Source organism: Vigna umbellata, chromosome 7 (assembly GCF_029865625.1).
Source record: "Vigna umbellata cultivar VRB3 chromosome 7, Vumbellata_1.0, whole genome shotgun sequence".
Taxonomy (NCBI): domain Eukaryota; kingdom Viridiplantae; phylum Streptophyta; class Magnoliopsida; order Fabales; family Fabaceae; genus Vigna; species Vigna umbellata.
This window is the reverse complement of record NC_142171.1, coordinates 17,197,965-17,216,763: the sequence shown is the minus strand read 5'-3', so window position 1 is coordinate 17,216,763 and position 18,799 is coordinate 17,197,965. Positions and strand designations below refer to the sequence as shown.

General features: G+C 33.9%; 2 long non-coding RNA genes across 14 annotated transcripts; both read left to right on the top strand.

The window, feature by feature from the left end:
• Positions 1 to 2: 2 nt before the first annotated feature.
• On the top strand, positions 3 to 1,598 carry LOC148195261 (uncharacterized). 2 transcript variants are annotated; one of them, XR_015780863.1, is made up of 6 exons: positions 3 to 240; positions 331 to 421; positions 652 to 687; positions 853 to 891; positions 1,046 to 1,154; positions 1,258 to 1,598. It is a non-coding gene; the product is annotated as an uncharacterized LOC148195261 (long non-coding RNA). The 2 variants fall into 2 exon arrangements; XR_015780862.1 differs by having other exon boundaries at positions 3 to 421.
• Positions 1,599 to 1,631: 33 nt separating this feature from the next.
• LOC148195260 (uncharacterized) lies at positions 1,632 to 18,578 on the top strand. 12 transcript variants are annotated; one of them, XR_015780557.1, is made up of 18 exons: positions 1,632 to 2,073; positions 2,302 to 2,337; positions 2,479 to 2,593; positions 7,755 to 7,851; positions 8,120 to 8,397; positions 8,505 to 8,926; positions 9,103 to 9,171; positions 9,474 to 9,548; positions 9,645 to 9,721; positions 9,943 to 10,088; positions 10,184 to 10,283; positions 10,376 to 10,472; positions 10,809 to 10,851; positions 10,942 to 11,627; positions 11,909 to 12,015; positions 13,037 to 13,128; positions 13,208 to 16,481; positions 18,150 to 18,578. It is a non-coding gene; the product is annotated as an uncharacterized LOC148195260 (long non-coding RNA). The 12 variants fall into 12 exon arrangements; XR_015780558.1 differs by having other exon boundaries at positions 10,797 to 10,851; XR_015780554.1 differs by having other exon boundaries at positions 1,632 to 1,901; positions 1,983 to 2,073; positions 10,376 to 11,627.
• Positions 18,579 to 18,799: the final 221 nt, after the last annotated feature.

The following is an 18,799-nucleotide window of genomic DNA, read 5'->3' as shown; positions in this document are numbered from 1 at the left end:
TTGGATTCATGAGAATAGGAAGGCTAGTGCACAAGATTGCAAATTGAGTGCAACTAGGATCCATTTTCCACGTCAATTGTGCAAGACCGGGAAAGGGAGAAATCTTTATCTTGTGCACTGTATCTTGTAATCTCTTTAGCCAAGAGGATATTAAGCTGTGTGACATATGTGTGCAGGATTGGAAAATCAGACCAAAAGAATTGAATTAAGGGAGCACAAAGTTGTCCAGAAACAACAAAAGTGGAGCACGTGATTTTTGTTTTCTTTTATTTTGTCCACAAAGTTTAGCTTTATTTTGTTTCAACATATTAATTCTAACTCCTTTGGCAGCCTTCTTGGGTAATTGATGAAGAATTTGGAACGGGTTATCGCGAGAAAAAATCTGCACCAATTTTGACTAAATCTTCTGTTGAACAATACGGTTAGTATGTTAATCTTTTTTTCCCTAGGTAATTTTTAGTTGATTGAAAAACTTTGTTTCATGCGTTGAAGTGCTTAGCACATGACAAATTCCCCTTTTGTACATCAGTTTGCATATTGGATCCTTGTTTATATGTTTTGATATTTTATGTTTTTGCATATGATATGATACTATTTTTATTTTCTAGCATTTTGTTCTTTTGAGCTTAATTCATTTATACTGGTTTGCAGGGTACCAATCCAGCAGAATGAATCATGAGCATGGAGGTAAATTTTATTTTGAATTCCCTTGCCTTCTGTTTTCTGTGTTTTTCCCATCTTAATTTTGCTGCTCGCCTGGAAGTAGTTAACCAATTAACCATGAGAGTTTTACTATGTGTTTCTATTTGTTTTATACTTCTTGTGGGACTCTTCACAATAAATACTTTGCAGCTCAACTAGGAGTGGAGAAAGTGGTTGACTTCATAAATGGTATTCTTTAAAATTTGTAATTCCATATATTTCTTGTCGTTGTTAGAAAAAATTTCATTATCTACGATGATTTATTATGTTTATCTTTTTCATTATGAAATTATTCAAGTTCATTATTGCTCTATAAAACTAATTGAATTTTATTGGCTTTAAGGAAGAATAAGATACTTGCTGAAATGGGAACTGTTACCCAGTTCTTGGGTCCACCATTAACTGTCAACGATCAAAATGTAACAAACGTTTGGTTGCAGATGAAAGTTAAGGTACAATATTACATTTGATTTGTTTCTTCAAATATAATTAGTTGTAGTAATTGTCTGCAATTGAAAATTGTTTGTCTTATCATGATTTTTCTTTGTTGTGTAGCTTGGAGGCTTGAATTATGTACTACCCGATGAAGTCGTAGTTGTATCTAACGCTCTCACCCTCATTATTGGCACTGCTGTGTCCCTTAGCTCCCAAGAGCTACTCCTTCAATTGACAGATAAGAAATCTTATGTTCTCCTTATGACACTATTTATTTTGAATGAAGAATTGTTTAGCATTGTATGAGTACCATGTATGTGTATATGAGCCATAGGGCATAGGGCATAGGGCATAGGGCATAGGGCATAGGGCATAGGGCATAGGGCATAGGGCATAGGGCATAGGGCATAGGGCATAGGGCATAGGGCATAGGGCATAGGGCATAGGGCATAGGGCATAGGGCATAGGGCATAGGGCATAGGGCATAGGGCATAGGGCATAGGGCATAGGGCATAGGGCATAGGGCATAGGGCATAGGGCATAGGGCATAGGGCATAGGGCATAGGGCATAGGGCATAGGGCATAGGGCATAGGGCATAGGGCATAGGGCATAGGGCATAGGGCATAGGGCATTGTATCTTGCAATCTGTTTAGCCAAGAGGATATTAGGGCGTGTGATATATGTGTGCAGGATTGGAAAATCAGACGAAAAGAATTGAATTAAGGGAGCACAAAGTTGTCCAGAAACAACAAAAGTGGAGCACGTGATTTTCGTTTTCCTTTATTTTGTCCACAAAGTTTAGCTTTATTTTGTTTCAACATATTAATTCTAACTCCTTTGGCAGCCTTCTTGGGTAATTGATGAAGAATTTGGCGTGGGTTATCGCGAGAAAAAATCTGCACCAATTGTGACTAAATCTTTTGTTGAACAATACGGTTAGTATGTTAATTTTTTTTCCTTAGGTAATTCTTGGTTGATTGAAAAACTTTGTTTCATGAGTTGAAGTGCTTAGCATATGACAAATTCTCCTTTTGTACATAAGTTTGCATATTGGATCCTTGTTTATATGTTTTGGTATTTTATTTTTTTGCATATGATATGGTATTATTTTTTTTTTCTAGCATTTTGTTTTTTGAGCTTAATTCATATATACTGGTTTGTAGGGTGCCAATCCAGCAGAATGAATTATGAGCATGGAGGTAAATTTTATTTTGAATTCCCTTTCCTTATGTTTTCTGCAGTATTCATGTTTTGAACACTTTTGGTTTTTGTTGGTCCTAGATATGAAATTGATCATCATTTAGTAACAACATTTTTAATTTCGTTTATTTTGGGCCTAGCTTTGTTCTTTGGTGTTCCTACAAAAGACCGCATGTCAAAGGACCTCATCTGTCGAGAAATCCAATTAGAAGCCGCGTGGGAGGATCGAAAAGGTGTTAACTTTTAGTCTCTACGGTATGTTTTTTGTGCAATTGTTCTATTGCAAAGGTTTGATGATTTTTTTGATGTTACTTATTGTTGTAAAACAGTAGTAGGATGCTGGAATTAATTATTCTCTCATTCATACTTTTGAAACAATACATAAGTGTTTAAAAAGAAACAAACTATTGTCTAATTAAGGTAAAAAATCTCATGAAATAAAGTCTCTAAATCAAGAGATATCTACCCAATAATACCTGATCTTAATAAAAGGAAATCTGCCCAATAATTACTAATCCTAATCCCTTAATTTTAGGGATTAGACATAATTGCAGGATTACACATAATTGCTATATTAATTGCACAATAATTCACATATTCTGACACCCCCCCTCAAGCTGAGGAATAGATATTGGTCATTCCCAGTTTGCTTATAAGATCTTGGAAGATAGGGCTATTGAGACCTTTTGTTAACACATCAGCTACTTGTTGCCTGGATGGGACATACGCCATGCATAATAGACCTTCGTCTACTTTTTCTTTGATGAAGTGTCTATCTATTTCAACGTGTTTTGTCCGGTCATGTTGAACCGGATTATGTGCAATTTCTATTGCTGATTTATTATCACAGTACAGTTTCATGGGACCCTTCAAATCAACTTTCAAATCATCCAGAATAATTTTTATCCATAATAATTCACATATTCCTTGAGCAAGTGCTCTGAACTCTGATTCAGCTGATGATCTAGACACTACATTCTGTTTTTTACTTCTCCAAGTTACTAAATTTCCACCCAGGAAAGTACAATATCCAGTAGTCGATCTTCTATCAATTAGAGATCCTGCATAGTCTGCGTCGGTGTAGGCTTCAAGGTTCAATTTTTCATTCTTCTTGAATAGGATTCCCTTTCCAGGAGTGCCTTTTAAGTAATGTAGAATCCTATAGGCAGCTTGAAGGTGAGACTCCTTTGGTTCATGCATAAACTGACTTATTACACTTACCGAATGGGCAATATCTGGTCGGGTATGCGCCAAATATATTAATTTTCCAACCAGCCTCTGGTACATCCTTTTTTCTACTTCTGGTTCATCTCCAGATTTACCCAGTTTGTGATTGGGGTCCATTGGAGTTGTTGCGGGTCTGCATCCAATAGTCTTCGTCTCAGCCAACAAATCGGTTATGTATTTTTGTTGGGATATAAAAATTCCTTGGGTAGAGTATGCTACTTCAATTCCTAGAAAATATTTCAGTTTTCCAAGCTCTTTGAGATCAAATTCTTGGACTAGTCTTTGTTTCAATTTTTCCTTTTCTTTTTCATCATTCCCAGTTACTATAATATCATCCACATACACCAAAAGAACTGTTACCTTCCCCTTTTCTGAATGTTTTATGAACAACGTGTGGTCTCCTTGGCTTTGTTTGTAGCCAAATCCCTTCATAACTTTTGAGAACCTCCCAAACCATGCTCTAGGAGATTGTTTCAGTCCATATAGTGCCTTCTTAAGTCTGCACACCTTATTTTGTCTATCTCCTTCAACCCCCTGTGGGATGTTCATGTAGATTTCTTCCTCTAGGTCTCCATGAAGAAAGGCATTTTTAACATCATACTGTAGTAGTTTCCAATCAAAATGAGCAGCTAAGGATAGAAGAATCCTTAGAGTATTCATTTTAGCAACTGGTGCAAACGTTTCTTCATAGTCTATTCCATATGCTTGAGTGTATCCTTTGGCCACCAATCTTGCTTTGTATCGTTCAAGTGACCCATCAGCATTATATTTTACTGTGAATATCCACTTACAGTCAACAATATTCTTTTCTTTGGGTTTATCCACAATTTCCCAAGTGTTATTCTTCTCTAATGCTGTCATTTCCACTTGCATAGCATCTCTCCACTCTTTCTTTGCTAGTGCTTCAATAATATTATTTGGTATAACCACAGAATTCAAGTTTACAATAAAGCTTTTATGATTAGCTGATAATCTATCATAAGAAACATAATTTGAGAGAGGATAGAGAGGTTTTTTAGTGCAATTTCTAGTACCTTTTCGGATGGCTATTGGAAGGTCAATCTCATTTTCTGGTTCAGGTATTTCTTCATTTTCTGGTGCAGAACTTGGATTGGATTCATGGACTTGCATCATCTCTGGAATTTGCTTTCTCCTGGTGTAAACCTTGTTAAATCTCGGAGGATTGTCAGCTTCTATTCGAGTTGCTTCAATGGGGAAATCTGTATCCATAGCTTCTGATCCTCGTTCAGAATTATGTTGTATAGTTGGAGGCTCAGATCTGTTGGTTGTGATATATGGCAGAGTTAAGAACTCAGTATTTTCATGAGGGTCTTCTAGACATTGTTCTGTAGGATTGGTTTTGTTAAAAAAAGGTTTAGTTTCAAGAAAAGTAACATCAGCTGAGATATACCATTTTTTAATGATAGGATCATAACATTTATACCCTTTTTGTGTGGCTGAATATCCTAAAAAAATACATTTAACAGCCCTGGGATCCAGTTTATCTCTAGCTTGAACAGGGACATGTGCAAAGGCTGTACATCCAAATATTCTAGGAATCAATCCATTTGATTTCTTAAAGTGAGGAAAGAAATTATTTAGGACTTCTATTGGACTCTTATTACTTAGGCCATGAGAGGGAAGTCTATTAATAAGATATGATGCAGTAAGAACAGCTTCTCCCCAATAATTTTTTGGAACATTCCCTTGAAAAAGAAGAGCCCGAGTTATATTGAGTAAATGCCCATTTTTTCTTTCTGCCACTCCATTTTGTTGTGGGGTATAAACACATGAAGAGTCATGGATGATCCCATTAGATTGGAAATACGAGGATATGGTTTGGTTGAAATAATCTCTAGCATTATCGGTCCTAAACCTTTTAATATTAACTCCAAATTGAGTTGTGATCATTGAGTGAAATATGGGAATGATAGTGCTGACATCAGATTTTTGTTTAAGCAAATAGAGCCAAGTAACCCTAGTGCAATCATCAATAAATGTTACAAACCAGCGGGCCCCAGAAATATTTGGTACTGTAGACGGTCCCCATATATCACTATGAATCAATTGAAAAGGTTGAGAGCTTCTATTATTGCTGTTGGGAAAAAAAGCACGAGTATGCTTCGCTAACTCACAAGTTTCACAATGAAGCTTTGAGATATCTAAGTTTTCATACAAATGAGGAAACATAAATTGTAGCACCTTAAATGATGGATGTCCTAGACGATAGTGATACAACCATAGTTCATCCTTATTTGTTATACTGTGAAGGGATTTTGCTTGGTTGGTTTGGGATTCTTTAGATACTTCCAAGTAGTAAAGACCATCTTTTTCTTTAGCAAGTCCAATCCTCCTCCCCGAGTCCTGTTCCTGAAAAACACATAGAGATGGGGAAAACATTGCAGAACAATTGAGATCAGAGGTTAGTTTCTTTATGGAGAGAAGACTGGCTGAGAGTTTGGGAACATGGAGAACGTTTTTAAGCATAAGGTTCGGGTTTACTTGGATATTACCATATCCTGCAACAGTAGCTACTGACCCATTTGCAACAATAATTTTTCTATTACTTGGTGAGGGTGTATAAGAATGAAACAAGTGGAATAAATGTGTCATATGATCTGTAGCTCCCGAATCCACAATCCAAGAGTTCACATTATATGAGGTATTCATACAAGAAGTTTTACCTGAGAAAACAAGAGAACATGATCCAGAGGGTTCCTCCATATTCCCCAATAGCTTCTTCAATTTCTTTATTTCTTCCATATTGAAACTGTCTACTGCTGGAGATTCTTTAATCTCTGTTTGTGTTATGTGCACTTGGGACTTTTGTTGTCCTCCACGATTCACCCACTCCTTTCCTGGAGGTTTGCCATGCAATTTCCAACATTTCTCCCTTGTGTGTCTCGGTTTCTGACAATAGGTGCACCATAAATTATCTCTATTTCCTTTCCATAGAGAATTAGGAATTTGCTCATTTCCTTTCTGCACCAGTTCAGGTTTGGTAAGTAGAGCAGACCCATCCATTGGTTGAGACTCAAGCATTACACTCCTTCGACTTTCTTCTGCACGAACAATAGAGATGGTTTCTTCTAGTGAAGGAGTATCCTTTCTCCCTAGAATTTGCACTCTAACTTGATCAAATTCAGGATTTAGTCCTGCAAGAAAATCATACACACGATCCTTCTCTATGAAATTCTTCAAGAGGATTGCATCCTCAGCACACTTCATTTCAAAAACTCTGTAGTGATCAAGTTCCTGCCATAGATTCTGCAACAGTGCCGCATATTCTGTGATTCCTCTGCTTCCCTGTTTTGTGGCTGCAGTTTTTATTTTGATTTCATATACTTGGGCAGCATCATTGGCTTTAGAATATGTGCGGTTTATGGAGTCCCAAATATCTTTAGTTGTATTAAGAAACATACAAGTGTCGCTGATGGTAGCTTCCATGGAGTCCCACAACCAAGACATAATCATGGAATCTTTTTCATCCCATGCTGCAAATGCTGGATCCTCCATGCTTGGACCATTTTCAAGGAGATGAACCAGGCATCCTTTTCCCTTGAGATAGGTTCTAACAAACTGGGACCATTTGAGAAAATTTTTTCCATCCAACCTGTATGACGCTCGGAGACCTTGGAGTTCTCCATTTTTGTGTGAAGGACTAGAGACTTCTCTACTTGATGTAGCACCAGACATTGTAATCGGATGTTAGGTTAACACAGCGGAAAGAATAACAGCAGCAATTAAGGCTGCCCCTTTTTTTTTTTTTTTTTTTTTTGACGAGAATGGCAATGAAGGCCAGCAATAGTTGAGGAACGGCAATGAAGGCCGTGAGACAAAAAACAAAGACCAGGGCTCCAGGAAAAACCTAGAGCTCTGATACCATGTTGTAAAACAGTAGTAGGATGCTGGAATTAATTATTCTCTCATTCATACTTTTGAAACAATACATAAGTGTTTAAAAAGAAACAAACTATTGTCTAATTAAGGTAAAAAATCTCCTGAAATAAAGTCTCTAAATCAGGAGATATCTACCCAATAATACCTGATCTTAATAAAAGGAAATCTGTCCAATAATTACTAATCCTAATCCCTTAATTTTAGGGATTAGACATAATTGCAGGATTACACATAATTGCTATATTAATTGCACAATAATTCACATATTCTGACACTTATGTTATTACAGACATTGGGTCAAAGCAAATGCGGATCCGAACTTGTGCTCTGGATGTCTAGCAGTTTGGATTTATTCAAGTAGAAACTCGAGTTTTACAACTCTCAAGGTAGATTATTGTATATCTATGCTACTACTTTGTCATTTTTATCATGCACTCTTAGCATTTTTTTAACTTATTTTTTTTATTTGAGATAAGCTATATACAGAGTTGTAGTTTTATCAATTGTTTGTCCTACTAATGTTTTGTTCAATGTAAAGTTGTGTTCAGTTGGAGATCAAATTTTTATTATGTTTTGTGAGGCTAACTTGGCCTAAGTCTATTGGCAGATTGAGAGAGTTTAGCCTAACTGACTTGCTAATTGTTTCTTGTGCAGATTGCTTAAATTGGAGTGCAATCTACGTAACAAAAGAGAAAATTGCTATTGCATTTACTTCAACTTTTAAAATTGTTTACTACTACGACATTCACTTCTAATTTTTTAAATTTGTTTGCTGATTTATGTGCAGATGACAGTTTGTGCAGTTTGATTTTGGTATATTCTTGATTGCCATTTAGTTCCATCTCAATTGGAGTCAAGTAGTTCTGAGTAGACAGCAGCAACAACACCTCAGTGTGAAGCTTGGAGCAGGCTAGAAACAACCATCCAAATAGGCAAGTTGTCTAACTTACCCTTGTTTTGAATTGTTGCTTCGGTTTTAGCTCTTAAGTGATAGTATTGAATGCATACTCTACTGATTGAAGTTTAAATATCTGTGCAGCTTTGGATTCATGAGAATAGGAAGGTTAGTGCACAAGATTGCAAATTGAGTGCAACTAGGATCCATTTTCCACGTCAATTGTGCAAGACCGGGAAAGGGAGAATTCTTTATCTTGTGCATTGTATCTTGCAATCTCTTTAGCCAAGAGGATATTAAGCTGTGTGATATATGTGTGCAGGATTGGAAAATCAGACCAAAAGAATTGAATTAAGGGAGCACAAAGTTGTTCAGAAACAACAAAAGTGGAGCACGTGATTTTTGTTTCTTTTATTTTGTCCACAAAGTTTAGCTTTATTTTGTTTCAACATATTAATTCTAACTCCTTTGGCAGCCTTCTTGGGTAATTAATGAAGAATTTGGCATGGGTTATCGCGAGAAAATATCTGCACCAATTTTGATTAAATCTTCTGTTGAACAATACGGTTAGTATGTTAATCTGCACCAATTATTGCTCTAAAACTTAGGCCTTAAAGGTTAGAACTTAGTGCTCTGCCATTTAAGTTCAAATTTGTTCTCAAATTTTGAATTGCTTCACCTAAATGGTTTTGTTGTTGTGGTTGTTTTCTTTTTGATATTGCTTACTTGTTGTATTTTGCAGATTTCTTCGAAATGGAAATTTAAGTTTTCGAAAGAGGATGAGGCGCACAAATAAAATCAAAACATTATGGTAGAGATATCTTTTCATTCAAGTATTCCACTTCTTGTGATTTTTTGTGGACAATGTTTGGTATCTAGAAGCAATTGGTGTTCTGAATAACATTTTATGACAATATGTGGTTAAATTTTTGTGCTTTATGCTATGTTCTTATTATTCTATAAATATTGTCGATCATTTTTGTGAATACTTTTGTTCAACTTTATCTCTATATGACGGTTTTCACTTATTGAAGAACATTGTTTGTCTGCAAAAATATCTGCTTGTGTGTCGGTCGTTCTTCCATATTTGTCTATTGAGTTTTTCTGATATAGGAGGAGGTGTGCTCTGGTGCATGAGACTTCATTGTAGTTATGGAAGTACGCAAAATGGCTTGTCGCATACTTTGGGTATGATGTGTTGCTTGACTTGTTGTCTTGTGGTAATTAATGTGGCATGAAATTTCTATTGTTGCTAATTATGTTTAACTCGTTTTTTCTTGATAGTTACAAGTGGGTATCTGATGTACTTTCAAATTTCTAATCAAAAGACAAAAAGTCCATTTTCTTTATTGTGTACAAAGGTAAACAAATATCCCTATTGTATGTATAATATCTTTTATTTACATTGAAAACATTTAGTGTTAAAGCAAATACATCCGATCCAATGCATAAAATTAAATTGCTAAGTAACATCCCATTCAAATAGAAAAAGCGTATATTTACTCTTTTTTGTCATTGTTCATTTGGTACAATTTTTGTAATTTCATTTGTTTTAGTAATATTTTCATTATTGATGTATTAGGTTTACATAGAAGAAAAAATGTGGAGTGGATGGTGATGATCATACTGAGGACGACGAGATGCTTTGTATGATCATCTTCACTGCTCAATGGATCGACCACGTTTTAATGTTCAAAGTAAAATCAGCCAGCATATTTTCCTTTTGAGGTATATTTTGGTGTTTTGGCTTTTGTTGGCCCTGGATATGAAATTGATCATCATTTAGCAACAACATTTTTTATTTTCGCTTATTTTGTGCCTAGCTTTGTTCTTTGGTGTCCGTACAAAAGACCTTTAATAGCATGTCAAAGGACCTCGTCTGTCGAGAAATCCAATCAAAAGCCGCGAGGGAGGATGGGAAAGGTGTTAACTGTTAGTCTCTACGGTATTTTTTTGTGCAATTGTTCTATTGCAAAGGTCTGATGATTTTTTTGATGTTACTTATGTTATTACAGACATTGGGTCAAAGCAAATGCGGACCCGAACCTATGCTCCGGATGTCTAGCAGTTTGGATTTATTCAAGTAGAAACTCAAGTTTTACAACTCCCAAGGTAGATTATTGTATATCTATGCTAATACTCTGTCATTTTTATCATGCACTGTCAACATTTTTTTAATTTATATTTTTCATTTGAGATAAGCTATATACAGAGTTGTAGTTTTATCAATTGTTTGTCCTACTAATGTTTTGTTCAATGTAAAGTTGTGTTCAGTTGGAGAGTTGTAGTTTTATCAATTGTTTGTCCTACTAATGTTTTGTTCAATGTAAAGTTGTGTTCAGTTGGAGATCAAATTTTTATTATGTTTTGTGAGGCTAACTTGACCTTAGTCTATTGGCAGATTGAGAGAGTTTAGCCTAACTGACTTGCTAATAGTTTCTTGTGCAGATTGCTTAAACTGGAGTGCAATCAACATAACAAAAGAGAAAATGTCTATTGCATTTACTTCAAATTTTAAAATTGTTTACTACTACGACGTTCACTTCCAATTTTTTAAATTTGTTTGCTGATTTATGTGCAGATGTCAGTTTGTCCAGTTTGATTTTGGTATATTCTTGATTGCCATTTAGTTCCATCTCAATTGGAGTCTAATTGGAGTCAAGTTTTTCTGAGTAGACAGCAGCACCAACACCTCAGTGTAGAGCTTGGAGCAGGCTAGAAACAACCATCCAAATAGGGAAGTTGTCTAACTTACCCTTGTTTTGAATTGTTGCTTCGGTTTTAGCTCTTAAGTGATAGTATTGAATGGATACTCTACTTATTGAAGTTTAAATATTTGTGCAGCTTTGGATTCATGAGAATAGGAAGGTTAGTGCACAAGATTCCAAATTGAGTGCAACTAGGATCCATTTTCCACGTCAATTGTGCAAGACCAGGAAAGGGAGAATTCTTTATCTTGTGCATTGTATCTTGCAATCTATTTAGCCAAGAGGATATTAAGTTGTGTGATATATGTGTGCAGGATTGGAAAATCAAACCAAAAAAATTGAATTAAGGGAGCACAAAGTTGTCCAGAAGCAACAAAAGTGGAGCACGTGATTTTTGTTTTCCTTTATTTTGTCCACAAAGTTTAGCTTTATTTTGTTTCAACATATTAATTCTAACTCCTTTGGCAGCCTTCTTGGGTAATTGATGAAGAATTTGGCATGGGTTATCGCGAGAAAAAATCTGCATCAATTGTGACTAAATCTTCAGTTGAACAATACGGTTAGTATGTTCATCTTTTTTTCCTTAGGTAATTCTTAGTTGATTCAAAAACTTTGTTTCATGAGTTGAAGTGCTTAGCATATGACAAATTCTCCTTTTGTACATAAGTTTTCATATTGGATCTTTGTTTATATGTTTTGATATTTTATTTTTTTGCATATGATATGATATTATTTTTATTTTCTAGCATTTTTGCATATTGGATCCTTCTAATCATATTTCTATCATTAATTTGACTTTACAAAGTCATAAAAGCTTTGAATTTTACTTCATAATTTCAGGTGGTACACTTTTTCTATTTCATAGAACGATTTTGAGGTACTTTAGAAAGTATGGATATAATTGGAGAAAGAAAAAGGATGGAAAGACTGTGAAAGAAGCTCATGAGGTTTCTTTTTCTATTTCATAGCTAGTTTCTTTTACTGTTTTAAGAGATTTCAGTTTTATTTTGCTTTTATAAAATATCTTTGCTGTTTTAAGAGTGTAGGTTTAGTTTCTATCCAATTTTCGTATTCTGTTTCAGATTTGATAGTGAGATTCTTAGTTATTTGTTGTTTTTAGATAGTGAGTTTCTATCCACTTCTCTTAACTTTCTTTTATAGTTTCAAACTTGTTTAGGTCGATACATTGAGGTTCTTAGTTGAGTTTTACAGGTTTTGCATGATTACTTGTCTACTATTTTTAGTTCTTGATTGTGAATGATTTATTGAGTTTCTAATTTGAGTTCATAGTTTCTAGCTAGATTTTACAATTTCTTTCAATAGAATTGAATAGTTTTTACATGAAATGTGAGTTTCGAACTAGTTTTGACAAATTTTATCCTTTGTGAGATTTGAGCCTTGCCTTACTTTCTTTCACTGTGTGATGCATTCCTGTTTATTTACATTTCAGAACTTGTATTTTTTATGTTATGCATTCGTGAATGATTTATGCATTCATTTTTCATAACACCTCTCTTTGATTTTAGCCTTGATTTTTATCTCTTTTTACCTCACCTATACCTTGGCCACATTACAAGCCTTGATTGAAGTCCTATTGATCTCGAGTGTATTTCTAATTCAATTGGTGTGATTAGAAGTTTTCCAAGTTTATGATGGCGTAAATTTGCATAATGTGTTGAGTGTTAAACACCTAGATGTTGAAGTCTGAGGTTGTTCTTATATTGACATAATATAGAGAGATATCGAAACACCTCATATTCTGGGACCTGTGGGTTATGCAATTTTCCACCTTCATGTTAGGGCCATTCAGGATTTGTATGATGTATGCAATTTGATGTCCTGTCTATGAATGAGATTTGTCACAATTGTTGTTGTCTGCATACTTTGATTTTTAAATACTGTCTTCTTGCTTGCATGCATTTGGGATAATTAAGGTTGATTTTTCTTTTCCTTTCTTTTTTTATCTAGGGAAAATTATGAGACTTGTAGTTTACGGGCAAAGGCTATGGATGAAGGGCGATTGTTTGAGAAGCTGAAAGGCCCCCAAAAATAGAAATTTAGTATGTTCCAATCATATTTTTCTATACTATACTGCAAATAACTTGCCTTTGAATATTTTTAACCTTTGATTTCACGCAGAAATTCAAAAAGATTATATTCTCTGTTGACTATCAAAGAATCTGCGTAAGACATTCCTAAAGATGCCTAGTGCAAAGTCAGTTTGGGAGTTGTTACAAGTGATTTATACTTGGAGCAGGCTAGAAACAACCATCCAAATAGGGAAGTTGTCTAACTTACTCTTGTTTTGAATTGTTGCTTCTGTTTTAGCTCTTAAGTGAAGTATTTCATAGTTTTTGTATTTAGTTGCAGAATAAATGTATGAGTGTGACTTCCTACAGGACTATGCAGGTAGCTTTCTTAATTAAATTCCTTGGTATGTTTCATTGAGCTGCTGAAACTTTACATTTATTCTGATGTCTACTGATGAATACTTGACATATGATGCATTGGAATTTCTGGTGCTGCATTCTTTTGGGATATCTTCATATATATTATATTTAATACCACGTGTTTGCTACGCTCAACTCATTATTTAAAATCTAATATTAACAAGAATTGTAGGATCTTTTTTGTCTTTGATCTATTCGGTAGCATTAGTCTAGGCATAAGCTAGTTTTTGTATTTTTAGTTTCAAGTTTGTAAATACCTGTAGTCATAACATAGTTAGATGAATTTGAAATTGCTTAGTTATTGTTTAGTTGATTATAGTAGTATTAGGTTTGTTCATATTTTATAAGTTCATTCTAATTTATAGTTAGTAGATTAGTTTTAAATTAATGAATTTTTGTATAGTATTTATTTGTATTGTTTTTAAGCTTTTTACATTAATTTTTACCAATTAGAACTTGTTGAGATGGCTTCTGTTACATTTCCCTTGGTTTAGTAAGTCATAATTCTGCATAGCTTTTAAACATGCGTAGTTTTAGTGGATAGATTTTAGTGAATAGGTCAAAGTTCGAATCTATCATCAATTATAGTAGTTAACTTTGTTTCTAGCTTTCATTAGTTGTTTGAAACCTGTAGGAATCAGGTTAGTTAGTTTTTAAGTTTTGTTTGTAGGAGTACTTAGTGTCAGGTTAGTTAGTTTTTAAGTTGTGTTTGTAGGAGTACTTAGTGTTATGTGCTGTTTTTTTGATTTAATCCAGTTTCTTAGATTTATATAGTCACATTTTATATTTTCACCCTTATGAATAAAATATGAGTTCAGTTAGTTCAGTTAAGTGATTTTAAAGTTGTGTGCATAGTTACTTTGTTATTAGGTAGTGTTAAAATCATATTTTAGAACTAGTGCAGTTTTATTAACCTTATTTTATTAGTTAGTGCTGTAATTATTAGTAGTACAGGTATATTTTGATTTGCTAATGATTCTTAGTAACTAGTTCAGTCTTTTGTAACCTTTTAACATTCAAAACTTGTTTCGGCACTTACCTTGAGGTTTTATTATAGGGTAGTTACAATTCTTGCATTTTAACTTAGACTGTCAAGTAAGTTAGGTTTTAGGTAGACAAATTTTTGGTTTGTGATAGAAATAGATATTGTAGTAGTTCTTAGACTGTTTGAACCATTTTGAATATGTTTAGATAGCTTTTATGTTGTATATATGATAGATTAGTGCAATTTATAGTTTCTATGTAGTACAACTTAAGATGAACCTGTTAAGTACATTGTATTTTTGTTGGCATGTCTCTTATTGATCCAGTTTCAGGTTTTTATCCCTGATTATAATGTCAGTGTTGCTGAGTTTTTGGTTAAAATTAGTACAATTCAGTTCAAAACTAGTATAGTTAATAGTGCAGTTCAGTTTATACTGTAGTTTTGTACAATTTGGTAAAACAAAAAATAGTTCAGTTGAGTTTGTCTGAACTATTTTTTAGTTCATCTCAGTTTAGACAAACTAGTTTTTAGTTCAGTGTAGTTTTTAATAGTGCAGTTCAATTTGATTTGCCCACCCCTAAAATTGGGTGGTGGTGATTCACAGGATTATCTGGTCCATGCTTAATTTCCTTAACAATCAGCTGAGTGTTTTATCCTTTGAGTGTGCAAGCTACTAGAGAGAAAGTAGAGCGTAGTGAGCTTTGTGAGGCTAACTTGGCCTAAGTCTATTGGCAAATTGAGTGAGTTTAGCCTAACTAACTTGCTAATTGTTTCTTGTGCAGATTGCTTAAACTGGAGTGCAATCAACATAACAAAAGAGAAAATTGCTATTGCATTTACTTCAGCTTTTAAAATTGTTTACTACTACGACATTCACTTTTAATTTTTAAATTTGTTTGCTGATTTATGTGCAGATGTCAATTTGTCCAGTTTGATTTATGTATATTCTTCATTTCCATTTAGTTCCATCACCATTAGAGTCTAATTGGAGTCAAGTATTTCTGAGTAGACAGCAGCAACACACCTCAGTGTGGAGCTTGGAGCAGGCTAGAAACAACCGTCCAAATAGGGAAGTTGTCTAACTTACCCTTGTTTTGAATTATTGCTCCTGTTTTAGCTCTTAAGTGATAGTATTGAATGGATACCCTGCTGATTGAAGTTTAAATATTTGTACAGCTTTGGATTGATGAGAATAGGAAGGTTAGTGCACAAGATTGCAAATTGAGTGCAACTAGGATCCATTTTCCACGTCAATTGTGCAAGACCGGGAAAGAGAGAATTCTTTATTCTTTTTGGACTCTTTCTTTATATTTTGTTATTATGTCTTATGTTCTTGCTATCTTTTAGTTCTTGTTTAGTTTTTTACTTGGTTTAGGACTTGGTGTTGAAATATTGAATTATTTGTGTAAAGAGTATTTTGTTATGCATATATGTAATCAATAGATTTTTTTTTAATCTTTTTTTCCTTAGGTAATTCTTAGTTGATTCAAAAGCTTGGTTTCATGAGTGGATGGTGATGATCGTACTGAGGACGACGAGATGCTTTGGGCAATTGTTCTATTGCAAAAGTTTGATGATTTTTTTTATGTTACTTATGTTATTACAGAGATTGGGTCAAAGCAAATGCGGATCCGAACCTGTGCTCCGGATGTTTAGCAGTTTGGATTTATTCAAGTAGAAACTCAAGTAGAACCTATGCCTTTTCTAGAATAAATGAAAATTGTGTTCCTAGACTTTACATTTCTATGTTTCAACGGGGTTTTTGCATGCATACATTCATTGTTTTTATCTTGTATTATTCATTCATAAATATCACTTTAAAATATTTTCCATCACTGCATGTATATTTTCTTCATTAGCATTGTTTTCTTGATTAGCATGTAAATATCTTGTTTGTCCTATTAACATTTTGTTCAATGTAAAATTGTGTTCAGTTGCATATCAAAGAGGGAGAGATCTTCAAACCAAGAAATGAGAGGTAAAACTTCAAAAATAAGGTGTTTGCTCAAACTTTTTATCTAAATTTGTTTTCTTATCTAGAGATTATGATTTTTGTATTCTTAATTGTGATAACCCGTTTGGAATTCTTTTCTTGCTCTGTTAATTCCATCTTGCTCTGTAATTTTTTCAGTTTGTATTATTTTCGTTTGTTTAGAAGTAATGTTTTGTCTTTGTAATTCTTAGTTTTGATTAAATTTTGATAAAAGGAAATATCAAATTTAGGTACGTCCATTCTTTTCATTCTTGCCATGATTCTAATATTAAAGCTAGGTGTAGGTGCATTGATTATTGCATCCATGCTCATTCAGTTTTCAGCATAATCTAGGATTTCTTGTTGTATAGTCTTTAGTGAATTGGATGAGTTTCCAGCCTTTAACATTCTGAAATGGAAACTAAAAGACTCCAGATTGTGCTTAACGAATCCAAAATGTCTTTTTGAAAAAAAATTAAGACTCATTTAACCAAACCAATGTAATGATTGCTGCTGGATTTTGTGTCGGACTGTTTTTGCTGCATAATTGTTCATTGTGCCACGTTCAAATCAAAATCAAAACCACATTTCTGTTCTTTATTTCCAATCCTACACTGTATAAGCATTTAGAATTCTCACTTTGGGCATAATAGTTGATGCCAAATTGGCCATTTTTGGTTATGTATTTTCTTTGTTTGCATTGTCATTCCAGTTTTCATTTAGTTTCTTATCAGGAAAATTTTTATTTTCTTCCGTTATTCAATTGCTCATCTAGCCTTATTTGCTTAGAAATGGCCCGTTTCAATTGTTTAAGTCATTTCAATTGCATTAGCAACTTGGAAACTCCAGTTCTGTTTTCAAACCAGAAAAATTGCATAAAAACATCTCTCTTGTAGCCTGTCACATAGGAATCTAAATTCTGTATTCGTTTTCCCGTTTTCATGCATTGTCTTTAATACCTATTTAGAGTTCGTGCATACTTTGCAGTTTTTTACCAATTCAATACTATTAAATTCATTCCATTTTTGCATATAGTCTGATTGCATCAGATTTGACTAAATTCATTGCATTGATTGCATCTGCAGTTTATCTCCATTCATAGTATTCTTTTTTTTTTCTGCGTAAGACATCATTGTGGATACAATTTAGGTTGAATCTTCATATCTGCATCAGGTTTTGTAAAATTGTAAAAATTCAGGTTTCAGCGGTAGGATTTTACCCATGCATACATTCATTGTTTTATCTTGTATTATTCATTCATAAATATCATTTTCAAATTGTTCCCATCACTGTTTGTATATTTTCTTCATTAGCATTTATATAGTTTCTTTTTATATTGTTTCCTTTTTTTCCCATTGCATTTTCTTAGCAAGACTAAGTATATAATCTAGACCTAAGACGCACCAGTTCTTTGAATTTGATATCCAGAGTTTCTCTATAATGCATTAGAGAGGTTATTGGTTTTGTTAAACTTAACACGACTAAAAGGAAGGTTATAATAAATGTGGAAAGTTTATAATTATTTATCAAGATTCTTTTATCAAAATTTAATGTTTTTGTGGGGATGTCGTAAATGCATACATATCCTATATTTCTAGTGTTTTCCTTGGTACCCGAAAGTGTGGTATAAACCTTGAAAAGTGAGTAAGATATCCTCATTGTCTTTGGGGGCAGAAACAGGGGCACCATTTTCGAAGCGGTGGCCAAACAGACAAGGACAGTGGACGAATACGTGTAGGATTTCGAATTGTTGGTGGGTCAAACGACGTGAGTTTCGGAGGAGCAGTTGTTAGGGTATTTCTTGGAAGGTTTACAGCAGGAGCTAAGTTCGACCCTATGATCCTCAAGAATTGATGGCTGCTATGTGGATCACAAGGGACGTGGAGGAAGCCCACCACTATACCAAGATTGGGGATTGCAATGTAGTCAAGAATCAACCATCTTGGGGGCAGAAGTTACTTATTATGTGGTTGGAAGTGAATTTTGGTGTCCTTTGTGTATATGATTATTACTGTGCACTAATAATTTTGTTCCCCAACCTTAACTACACTCACAATGATGTAAAAGACATTTCAATAATAATAATAATAAATAAAAGATAAATATTTTGGGGAAAATTAATTATTTAAATAAAAAGTGTAAATATATGAATTAAAATTAATTAACAAATAGTATAAAAGTAAAACAACATTATATTAATGGTTCCAGAATAGAGATGTGAAGATAAGAGAGTTGCCTTGTTGGACAGGGTGGCAACTACTTCCAATATTTGTCATTATTTAATAATTTTTTTTTGTTGCATTTCAATGTTATATGCACGTAAA